The following is a 12433-nucleotide window of genomic DNA, read 5'->3' on the forward strand; positions in this document are numbered from 1 at the left end:
GCTTGGGCCAGTCCTAGTCTCTCTAAGACACTCAGTTCTTCTGGTTTAGTGAAACACCTTCAGGGGTTTGGTTGGTTTTTCCCCACTTAAAACACACACACATAAAAACAAATTGCCTTACCTTCGGCTTAATGATTCTTTCCAAGCTTACAATGACAAATTACCCTCTAACATATGAATAATAGGTAACAAAAAACCTGTCTAGGGAATATATTGCTGAAAAAAGAGCTGCTGTACTTCTAATTCTATTTCTACTAAAGGCTTTAAAAACAATAATTAATATCTAGGGCAGTGGTTCTCACACATTTAGCACCAGGACCCACTTTTTAGAATGAGAATCTGTCAGGACCCGCCAGAAGTGATGCCATGACCGGAAATGACATCATCAAGCAGGAACATTTTTAACAATCCTAGACTGGAATCCTACCCACATGTACCCAGGAATAAGTCCCTTTTACTATCATTGTTAAAAGAACATACATAGTAGCTTGTTAAAAGTACAAGTCTGTAACATTTCCCCAAATACAGTCACTTACCATGATAGCCTCAAGTCTAATATATTAAAAATAAAACAATGAAGTGAATGGGGACCTACCTGAAATTGGCTCACGACCCACCTGGTGGGTCCCAACCCACGGTTTGAGAAACACTGACCTAGGGTATCCTCAACCAAGACTCTCTATCTGTGCAAGCAGCTCTCATTCATTTGAATGAGGACAGCACTTGAAAAAGCTAATCTTGGTGGACTAACCCCTGCTAATTGGGTAAGGGGCACTTTTTCAAGTGAGTGCTCCTTTTTTTAGCAGGGGGAGAGTAACTGGCCCACCTCACCCCAGCAGTGTCTATTTTAGTGGCTGTCTGCTGGTATTTATTTGCATCTTTTTAGATTGTGAGCCCTTTTGGGACAGGGAGCCATTTAGTTATTTGATTTTTCTCTGTAAACTGCTTTGTGAACTTTTAGTTGAAAAGCGGTATATAAATACTGTTAATAATAATAATAATAATAATAATAATAATAATAATAATAATAATAATAATAATAATTGTGAGCTGAGCTCCACCTTCTTTGAGATTTCACAGAGGCTGTAGTTATGGAAGCACACCATGTCAGGGAATAAATTTAGAATGACCCTGAGGACCATCACAGAGATCTAGGGCACTAATCAAGAATGATCTACCATTTAGCCTGATCCGCTGTCTCACCTGAAACTCTGGGCCAGAGCAAAGTGTACCTTTGGCCTCATGTTCAAGATCTCTAGCCTCACCCTTTACCAGTTCAGTCCCCAAAGAATAGGAAATGGTTACTAAGTTATAAGCTACTGACTGTCATCACTCTGCTCCTTGAGCGAGGAGTGAGGTAGACATTTGTCTCAAACTGACTACTATTGGCTAGAATCATGATAGTGCCAGTGCCAATCATGACAATCCAGATAGTGCTGGATCTAGTACCTCCAAAACATTATGAAGAGGACTCTGTTGGTTTGGCTCCTCCCCATTCCCAGACGGTTATAAATGCACTGAAAAATGCCACATTGTCACAAAATGAAATTGTTATTGATAGGCTGCAGAGAAATAAAGCACAAAGGCTGCAATCCTATGAATACAGTGGGACTTACTTCTGAGTAGACTTGCTTAGGTTTGCACGGGAAGCACTTTGCATCTTCAGGAGCAGAGATAGTTGCATCTGACAAACTTGGTGTAGCCACTGGTGTACCTGGAGGGGGTGGGAACACTAAGGGTGCAATTCAGACTCACCCTTGGGCTGGCACAAGTCCCTTGCACCAGCCCAAGAGGGTCGCAAATGTGTTGTAAGGCACATTTGCGCCTCGTCAAGAGTTGGCTGGGTCGGCACGCAGAGGCTAAATCGAGCCTCTGCACTGACACAGGGAGCAAGCCTTGTGTCAGCCAAGCTCAGCTGACACAAAGCTCTGGAGAGGGAGGAGGTGGGGAGGAAGCAGGAGGGAGGCATTCCAGGGTGGGGGGAGAGCGGACAGAGGGCGGTCCTGGGGGCAGGCGAGTGGGGAGAGGGAGGCGGGGCTGAGATGCAGCTATTATGCTGGATCCTAGCCCCCATACCCAAGCAGTGCAGAGGTGCTTCAAGCCCCTCAGGAGGTGGGGCAAGTCCGAGGAGACCCATAGGGGCTGCAGTGGCTTACCCAGGGGTAAGGGGAAGAGTTTTCCCTTACCTTTCCCTGAGCCACTTTGGAGCTCTATCTTGCGCTGAATACAGTACAAGCGTCCTGGCTTGCCTGTTTCAGCTCAAGATAGGATTGCGCTGTAAGTTTCTTTAGGTGCCTGGCCACTGGTGTAAAGTGCCCCCCCCTTTGCCTTCAGAGCGAGTCATGGCTGCAAAGCTTTTGCAGTTGCAGTTTTATACCAGCAGCCAGGTGCCTAAAATGTTTTGCCCTCCCCCTCCCGAATGCCAGTGCATGTAGCCACCCAGGGTACACATGTGCATACAGATTAAACAAGAATTTCAAGCACTAGTACATCTATTCAGTGCATTTGGGAGGTCTCTCTATCAACATTTTGCATGAAATGACTGCTATCTTAAAGATGCAGGTCACTGCATAACAAAATAACTTCTCTCTGATCTGCTTTTCTGAAGGAAAGCTTGTTTCTTCCCACAAATGTAGTACATTTAAAAAACAAAAAAAGGTGATCCAATTTTTTTTCCAGTCTTTCCACACTTTCATTTTACCATCAAATGCTTCACAAAGGAGCTTTTGAATCTGCTGAAACTCACAAAACTGTTTTGTGAAAAAAGAAAAAAAAATAGCTTGGATGTCTTTATGAAAGGAAAAGAAGGGAGCAAAGTAGGTTAAACTTCAGTTACCATGTTTCATTCTTATATCCTCTGGAGGAAAACAAGATAAACAGGCCATTTTTGAATGTCTATCAAATGTCTATCATTTGAGATAAAGCTCCTGAAGCAGGTGAATATAAGGTTACATCCAATATCTGATCATCAGTGGAACCTGCTACATATACTGAATAAACTACAAAGCAATGTTTTCATTGACTTGTTATAGCACAGCCCAGTGGTTCCAATTTGTGTGCCATGGCGCCCTGGGGAGCCACAGAAATCAGCCTGGGTGAGCTGTGAAATTCTTACGAAAAACCATTGCCCTATACAAAGTATAGAATTGTAGCCGTTATGAGGAGTCATGGCCAATGGCCCAGTAGGTTAAGGGAGCACCAGTCCAAAAAGTTTGGGAACCACTGGCATAGCCCTCTCCTTGTTAGTGGGCAAGAGACACTTTTCAAGTGGTGTTCCTCTTATATTTAGCAGGGGGAGAGTAAATGTCCCTTTTTACCCCAGCACAGTGTCTTCCTAGTGGTTGTTTTCTGTGTATTCTGGTGTTCTTCTGCAACTTTTTATATTGTGTGCTCTTTTGGGGCAGGAGTCATTCAATTATTTACAAATTTAATTATTTGATTTTGTCTGTAAAATTTGATTTTGTGAACCTTTTTTGCTGAAAAGTGGTACATGAATACTGTTAATAACAACAACAGCAGCAGCAGCAGCAGTAACAACAACAACAATAATATGTGGGAAATACACTCCTGTATTTTCATGTCATTGTAATCCATGTTTCTTGGCTCCACAACACTGATATTTTGGGGAAAGGAAATGTGTAACGGCCCAATCCTATAGGACCAATCTGCTGGCAGAACAAGCATTCCGCCAGTGGAGATTCTTATTATGGCAGTCATAAATGCTCTCTGGCAGTACACAAAGCCTTGTGCTGCCGGAGCACTGGCAGGAAGCCGCAGCAGCCTTGCACATGGCGATGGCTTGGGACCAGCCCACTCATGCAGGTAAGTCAGCAGGGGAGGCAGTAAGGTTCAGGGGGAAGGAGGAATGGGAGGGCAGAAAGGGGCAGTAACGGGGTGAGGGAAAAGGTGGATTTGGACTAGGAAAGGGATAGGTTCCATGGCAGTAGTGGGTGCCAAATTCAGACTTCCTTTCTAGACCCAATCCCACAGCCCAGCAATTTCCCTGGTGCAGATCCAAGTAGACCCCTCTGCATTTACCCATGGGTAAGTGAACAAATGTTCCCTTATCCAGAGGAGACTGCCAGAACTGCCCCCCTCCCTTTGCAGGATACAGCACAAGCCTTTTTGGCACAGCTTATAGGACTCTTAGTCCTATGTAAATCAATGCAACAAAAATGGGCAGCTAAATGTTGTCTCTTTGATTCCAGTGGAACGTGGACTGCAGTCCAATGCATGCTTGAGTCATCCCATTGAACATAGTGGGACTTCCTTCCAAATCAAAGTGTATAGCAGGCATGTCCAACTTCGAACAGGTCGTGATCTACTTTTTCCAGCCAAAAGTGCCAGTGATCTACCACCATGAAAATTAAGTTTCAAATTAGTTTCAAATTAAATTTTAACCCAACAAAGTTGGAGGATTCCCCCCCCCCATTTTTAATGAACCTTCTGTCATTTACTTGGATGTGATCAGCTGTTAAGCAAATTAAGCAAAAACAAAACAGAGAGATGAAGATTCAGTAAGAACTGCGAGGGGAAATGGAAAGTACATTTTTTCTTAAAGTTTTATTGAGTAATAACTTTCTTTAACTGTCTTAATTACTTTCTTTAACTTTTATTGAGTAATTTGTGTTAAATTTAGGTCGAGTATTGATCCAGGCTGATCTTGCACAATCTTTAATATTTCGCTCTTGCTCATTAGTGAGACGTCTGAGCCTGCATTTCATCCACCAGCTTTTTGAAGTTGGGTGAATATTGCCAGTCTCAGGGAATCCTGGAGATGTTCATCTATCATGTTGGAATGTTGGGTACTCTTTGTCATTTTCAGATGGGAAAATGCAGATTCACACAAATAAGTTGAACCGAAACAGGAGTGTACAACTTCACTGCATCTTCTCATGTTGGCAGTGTCAGGCAGTGTCAGGCAGGCACTGTCAGGCAGACAATTTGTTGTGTCTGCCTGAAAACATTTAATGAAAGTGAACTATAAAGCAACCAACGACCAGCACACAACACAACTAATATGGTAAGTGTGTTCAGTTAAAGCCAGGGCAAATGGATATCGCCCAGTATATAACACACTTTTAAGAGGTGTTGTGGCAGGGGCAGGAATAGGTGATTCTGAGAGGTAGAAGACCAGGTATGACGCCGGGGCTGTGGCATCTCATCGCTGGGCGTGGGTGGCGGCCCCTGGGGTACCCACAAACTATTGGCACGAAAACAACAAGCGCCCCCAATACACCCGCAGGCAAGATTCCCGCAGGCAGGGAAAAAAGACAGGCAAAGGATCAGCGGCGGCAGCAAGCCCTTGGCAGATGCCCTGCTGGCATGAGCTGTCTCCTAGTGATGGGGTGAGCTGCTGGAGAGATGGAGCCAAGTGGGGCTGGTGATCTACCTCTGGCCCCTCCGCGATCTACAGGTAGATCGCAATCTACCTGTTGGACATGCCTGGTGAATAGGATCATGCTTTTAGGCATTTTTGATCAACTCTTACTGTATTTACTAGTAGTATGAAAATTTACCACAAAAAAAACTCTTAAAAATGAATACACTATTATGGGAGACCACATGGGAATACCAGGTGCTGTAGGCTTATACCACAGTCTTTCGAGACTGAAGGTTGCCAACCAACCATTATTTAATATGCTATTATTTCTTTCTCTTTTACAATTTGAAAGCAACTGCTGGTTTTTAGCCAATTTCAGCATTGCATTTCAATGACTCCTCTGTGTCATTAATAAAGTCAGTCCCCGGGGGAAGATATCAGATGACAGTGGAGGTGATATCTGACATTAACCAAATGCCATACTTTTTGATAGAAGCGTTCAAATTAATCTTAACTTGCAACACGAGCTGAGTCAATTTCCTAAGAGGTACAAAATACAAGAGGCAGTCTGATGACATTTTGATTATGGCCTCAAGTCACCAAGACCTTACACAACCTTCGTTCTTCTGCTTACATGTAAATAAAGGTCTCTAATTGCCTTTATATTATAATTTTTACCCCTGCACTGTAATTCATGTGTTGAATTTCTTCAAGTAGCCAAATCATGTTAAAGAGAAAAAAATTTGGTCAGAACTATTTGTTTCTCTCATATAAGTTAATGGTATATGGAAAATGCACAGGTACACTTTCACTCGTGAGATTGCCTTTCCACGTCTGACATATTTTAAAATTTGTTTATGTATTTATTTACTGACTGCATTCTGGAACCTCTTTTAGTTAAAAAATCAAAATGGTTTACAATAAAAGCATTTTTGCGTAATGGTGCTCATTTTTTATTTTACTACTGTTATTCCAATATGTTATTCCAGCATATAAAGTAGGATGCAGCCATATTTTTGTAATAGCTAAGGGGGGCATAAAGATACGAATTACCGATTACTGATCATTACAGTTAATTAAAAATGTGGGATCTGGGATCTTTTAGTATGAATATACATGGTGTAAGTCAATGTGGTCTCCCAGCTTCCCTCATACAAAAAAAAGAATTTTAGAAGTCCTCATGCAACTACATTTCTTTGTGACAAAGTACAGTCAGTTCTCTTTATACACGAACTTGCTATCTGTGAATTCGCATATCCGTGAGGGACAGAACCTCTATCTACCTCTCATTTACTGCCCTTTTTTCTCATCATCTGCTATGCAGAGATTTTCTGGAGGCTGTAGGGACCTTCAGAATGGTGCCTGAAACCAACACAAATCACTACAAAATGGCCAACAGAACTTCCACTGGCAATTTTAAAGGGACTCTGGAAGGTCTCTGCACATTCAGAGACCTTCTGGTACTTCCTACTGCAGTTTGCTGGCATCCTAAGGATCTCTGCTAGATTTTTCTGATGGTAAGTAAGGTACCCCTTCCCCCTTATGGTACCTCTTGTAACTAAACCAGTGGTTCCTGAACTTTTTAGCACTGGGACCCACCTTTTAAAGCAACACTCTATTGGAATCCATCTAGGTTTTCCAGACTTGTGTGTTGGCATCCTTCAGTCTCGGAAGACTATGGTGTCACACTCTGAATGGTGGTTCTGGAACAGAGTGTCCTCTCCAGTGCGCGAAGCCTGGGTAAAGTAGGTATGGAGGATAGGCTGTTACCCATGCAGCAAATCCCCCCTCTCCACGTCGCTGAAATGGTCCAATGGAAAGGCAGAGGCCAATACGGTTGGTTTCAGCGGCGTCGCAGGAGTTGCCAGAACGTGACTGTGTTCAGCCATGAACTGCCTCAGGGACTCCGGCTCTGGATTTTGCCTCGAGGTTGACTCCTGAAGCCTTTTCCATAACTGGATGTAGCCACAAGGCAGTGGAGGTTTGGGATCAGAGTTTTCCTTCTGTCAGATGAGCTGCCTTCCCAGGCTGATGAGTCCCATCTACCCGGTGGCTGTTTAGTCGCCTCTTACGACAAGTACAGCCAAACTGAGGGCCTATTCTTATCCCCAGCCCCCAGGGGAATTTCCAGACTTAAAAAAGGAGATATAGAAAGAAAAATATTTTTATTTATTTATAAGTAATAATAACCAGAAAAAAGACCCCCATACATTTATCTCCCTATATTTTTACATGCTTCCAAACTTCAGGAGCTCAGTTCCTTGCAGTGCAATTAGCAGCTATCTTCCAAACAGCAGCAGCTGAATTCTTTGCAAGGTAATTAAGCTGCTATAGCATCTCCCTTGCATCTGGCATTCAGATATAGCCAGAGAACAGCAGAGACGACTGAACTGGGCCCTGAGGCCTCCATGTGATTATTCCTACGCTATGGACTTCCTTTCAATAAGCAGCCTCTTAAGAAAGTCTAGTTCTCTTCTCCCCACCAGACAATGGTCCATTCCATCACCACTGATTTTCATCCTTCAAACTGGTCATTTTGTGTGCCCCAGTTTCAATGTATTAAGCCAAATGAGTCACTGTGCTATAACTGAACTTGAACAGTTAATCTCAGTTGTAGCGAGACCCAAATGAGTCATGTTATTATCAAGAGCATCAGAAATAAAAGGAAAATAGTAGGGAAAAATCAACATGACTTTCCAAAACCAGTTTCTAAAAAAAGAATTAATGGTTTGGGTTTACATTGTAATAAGACACTGCTAGAAACCAGATCCATTGTCCTCCCTCCATTTTGCGCCTTTACAGCTGGGAATAGACAATGACTCAAAAAATATTTTTGTGCTACTGTGGGTGAATAAAGGCGTTCTGTTAAAATATTAAATTCCTTCGCTGATGCCCTAAGCACGTGGCATAGAAGAAGAAACAGGCTTTCGAAACACTGTGAAGTTCAACTTTATAAGATTACGCCTTTATGGAATATGCAGTAGCTGCCACATTGAATAAATGTATGTTTTTCATTATATTTTTATTGCACAGTTAAGGCACATTAAAGAGCAAAGAGCCATCAAAGAAAAAGAAAGGGAAACTTATTCGATTTAGCGAGTAATCACATCGGTTTTTATGTACGGGTATATTTCATGAAAAGAGAGAAAGATGTACATCAGCTGCCCTTGTGGGTTCTTCAGTAAGTGATTTTTCCTTGGGGGAAAAAATATTAATAGATGTTTTGCTAGGTTTGTTTTCCTAATGCAAGCACATTTTGTCTTTTTTATTATATATTCTTATAAGCAGGCCCATTTCCCTTTGCCGCAATCTAATACAATGACGAGGAAAACTTATTGCTTTATTCCCTCCCTAATGGAAGGGCATTGTTGTATGAGTGTATAAAAGAAAGAGAGCAAGCGAATGACTGAGAGAGAGAGAGAGAGAGCTCAAGCAGTGACCTCATAAAGTGAACTCCAAAGGAGCTCCAGTTACCTGGAACCTAATATTCAAAGATCTACAAAGACCTTTGAAGTTATCTGGTGAGCTCCCTGGGGCATTTGGTGGGCCGCTGTGAGATACAGGAAGCTGGACTAGATGTGCCTATGGCCTGATCCAGCGGGGCTGTTCTTATGTTCTTATAAAGACCCTCAAGATTCTCAGTCGAGCAGAAGCTATTTGTGGAAATGAAGTAAAATGACTATAATGCAAAGGGCACAGGGTTTGCATATGTAAGAAAACTGCAGTGTTTGTTATTTCTCTCCTATTTATGTCTCCTTAATCTTACTAACATAAGGGTGAACTTAGACATAAGCTTAATCTTACAAGGTACTCATTTTAAGTACATAGCAAGCTGGAGGGGGGGGGGAGTGGAGGAGATTAAACTAGACAAAACCATAGCATGGGATAGGAGATTTCAGTAGGGGGGCAAGTATTTTCCCTTGCTGTCTTTTCTTTTCAGACACATCCCTGCCATGTCCTATGTTTCATTTTTTTAAAATCTTCCATTGGCTGTCAGTGGAAGATTGTTTTTGTTTAAAAATAACACACAACAGAGGTTCCTGACAAAAATCAAAACTGCAGTGGGGGCAAACTACTGAAGTTCCTTATTTCCACGTCAGTCTCACTTGGTTTCGTCGCCCCCACCCACTTGCTGTTTACTCCCAGAGTTAACACTGCATTGGGTGTAGTGCATATGTGAAGTGCATATATAACTTTTCCCTATGAAGAGCCCTGCTCCATCAGCCCAAATGTGCATCCAATTAAGCATTCTGTTTTTTGACAAAAGGCATCTGGGTGCCTCTGGGTCAAATAGGTTGTGAAGGAAACAGTCCCCATCTGCTGTGCTCCCCTGAGCAATGGGTATTTGGAATAGGGCCGCCCTGAACAATTTTACGGAAAACATCTTTGAAATCAATTTGAGGGGCAGAATGTTTAGAAAGGGCTCGTCAAGGGGCTTTTCAATGATTAGTTGCATCATCTCAGCAGGGAGAATACTGGTGGTCATGACATAGTGCCATTTCCTGGTGCATTCTGGCTAAAAAAATAAAATAAAATTGAAATCCTTTCTAGTACTGCTGCCACTGCAAAAATTCTGGGTTAAAGGACTAAGGGCACAATCCTATCTAACATTCCCATGCTGATGCAGCCATGCCAATGGGGTATGCGCTGCATCTTGCTGTGGGAGGGCAGTCACGGAGGCCTCCTCAAGGTAAGGGAACAAACATTCGCTTATCTGAGGGCGGTACTGCAGCAGCACTGGAAAGTTGTATAGGATTGGGCCCTAAACTGGAAGTGGCTTTCAATCAAGTATTTTTTACTATTAGAAAGGCTTGGGGAGCCCTGTAGAGGTGTCTGCAGGACTCCCCACACACACCCCACCATGGAGTCTGCACCCCCTTAAGTAAGTGGAAAAAATCCCTCCCTCTGGCACCTGTGCGATCCTGGGGATCGTGCTGCTGCCCCCCCAATACTTACAGTGCTCCCAACTCCCCTGTAGGAATTTGGGAAGCACTGATCTAATGAAACAATCAATTCAAGTGCAAAGACAATTGAACTATTGTCTGTGTTTTCATTTGTCAAAGACATAGCTAGATAACTACAGGGCATTTCAAGAAAATGTACACACACTTTATAGTGTCAAATTTATTATGCTATAATTCACACATCAGATCATCAGATCTTTCCACAAGGACATGAAGGGCACTATTGTCTTCGATGGCTCCACATCAGACCCTTTTGACATCCGAAGCGGAGTGAAGCAGGGCTGTGTTCTTGCGCCAACCTTGTTTGGGATTTTCTTCGCTGTCCTGCTGAAGCAGGCCTTTGGAACTGCAACAGAAGGCATCTATCTCCGGACCAGATCAGACGGAAAGCTCTTCAACCTCTCCAGACTGAGAGCAAAATCCAAAGTCCAGCTGAAATGTCTGCGTGACTTCCTCTTTGCCGAGGATGCAGCTGTCACTACCCACTCTGCCAAAGATCTCCAGCAGCTCATGGATCGTTTTAGCAAGGCCTGCCAAGATTTTGGACTGACAATCAGCCTGAAGAAAACACAGGTCATGGTTCAGGATGTGGACTCAGCTCCCTGCATTACAATCTCTGCGCATGAACTGGAGGTTGTCCATGACTTTGTGTACCTTGGCTCAACGATCTCCAACACTCTTTCTCTCGATACCGAGCTAAACAAGCGCATCGGTAAAGCAGCTACCACGTTTTCCAAACTCACAAAGAGAGTCTGGTCCAACAAGAAGCTGACGGAACATACCAAGATCCAGGTCTACAGAGCTTGCGTCCTGAGTACACTTCTGTACTGCAGCGAGTCATGGACTCTTCGCTCACAACAGGAGAGGAAACTGAGCGCTTTCCACATGCGCTGCCTCCGACGCATCCTCGGCATCACCTGGCAGGACAAAGTTCCAAACAACACAGTCCTGGAACGTGCTGGAATCCCTAGCATGTATTCACTGCTGAAACAGAGACACCTGCGTTGGCTCGGTCATGTCGTGAGAATGGATGATGGCCGGATCCCAAAGGATCTCCTCTATGGAGAACTCGTGCAAGGAAAGCGCCCTACAGGTAGACCACAGCTGCGATACAAGGACATCTGCAAGAGGGATCTGAAGGCCTTAGGGATGAACCTCAACAAGTGGGAAACCCTGGCCTCTGAGCGGCCCGCTTGGAGGCAGGCTGTGCAGCATGGCCTTTCCCAGTTTGAAGAGACACTTTGCCAACAGTCTGAGGCTAAGAGGCAAAGAAGGAAGGCCCATAGCCAGGGAGACAGACCAGGGACAAACTGCACTTGCTCCCGGTGTGGAAGGGATTGTCACTCCCGGATTGGCCTTTTCAGCCACACTAGACGCTGTGCCAGAACCACCTTTCAGAGCGCGATACCATAGTCTTTCGAGACTGAAGGTTGCCAATACATACAATTCACACATATACTATCCTACTATAATTGACACATATACTGCACATAGTGGATACAGAAGCGGTTGCTTGACCTAGTCAATCCATCCATCCATCAACATCATGCTCAGAATATTGTTCATTGGTGTGTATACACTGCTGACATCATTGACTAAGGTGCCTGCAGACATCCACCAAGCACCAACATGTGTGCTGGGATGGTTCCACACATCCCTTCAACTGTTTCCCTAAGGTATTCAAGAAATGCAGATTTTCTACAATAAAGTATGTATGAATTTGAGCTCATTAAAATGTGTGTACATTTTTTTGAGACACCATGTATATTGGCATTTACAGGAAGAATAGCTACAACTCCGTTTGAAGACGCTACAAAAAACAGTACCTGGTCCTGCTGAAGATATGAAAGCAGCAAATTTGAGCTCTGAATATTTCAAAGGGAGATATGGAAAATGATAGAGCTGCCTTCCATTGCTACCAGCAAGTTACTGGAGTAAATAAAACAATCACTTGAAGGGAAATGGAGAGATTATTAATAGTAAGCAAGCTTTTATTGAGGGAAACTGTGCCACACAAAACAAATTGCCTTTTTGTACAATGTAAATAGTTTTTAGTCAAGGGAAATACTGCACTGGGGAAGGGAAGAATTGCGCTGAACTTCAACAAGGTTTTTGACATGTAGGCTTTTATGATGTAATGCAAGTA

This window comes from Tiliqua scincoides, chromosome 2 (genome assembly GCF_035046505.1).
Source record: "Tiliqua scincoides isolate rTilSci1 chromosome 2, rTilSci1.hap2, whole genome shotgun sequence".
Lineage (NCBI taxonomy): Eukaryota > Metazoa > Chordata > Lepidosauria > Squamata > Scincidae > Tiliqua > Tiliqua scincoides.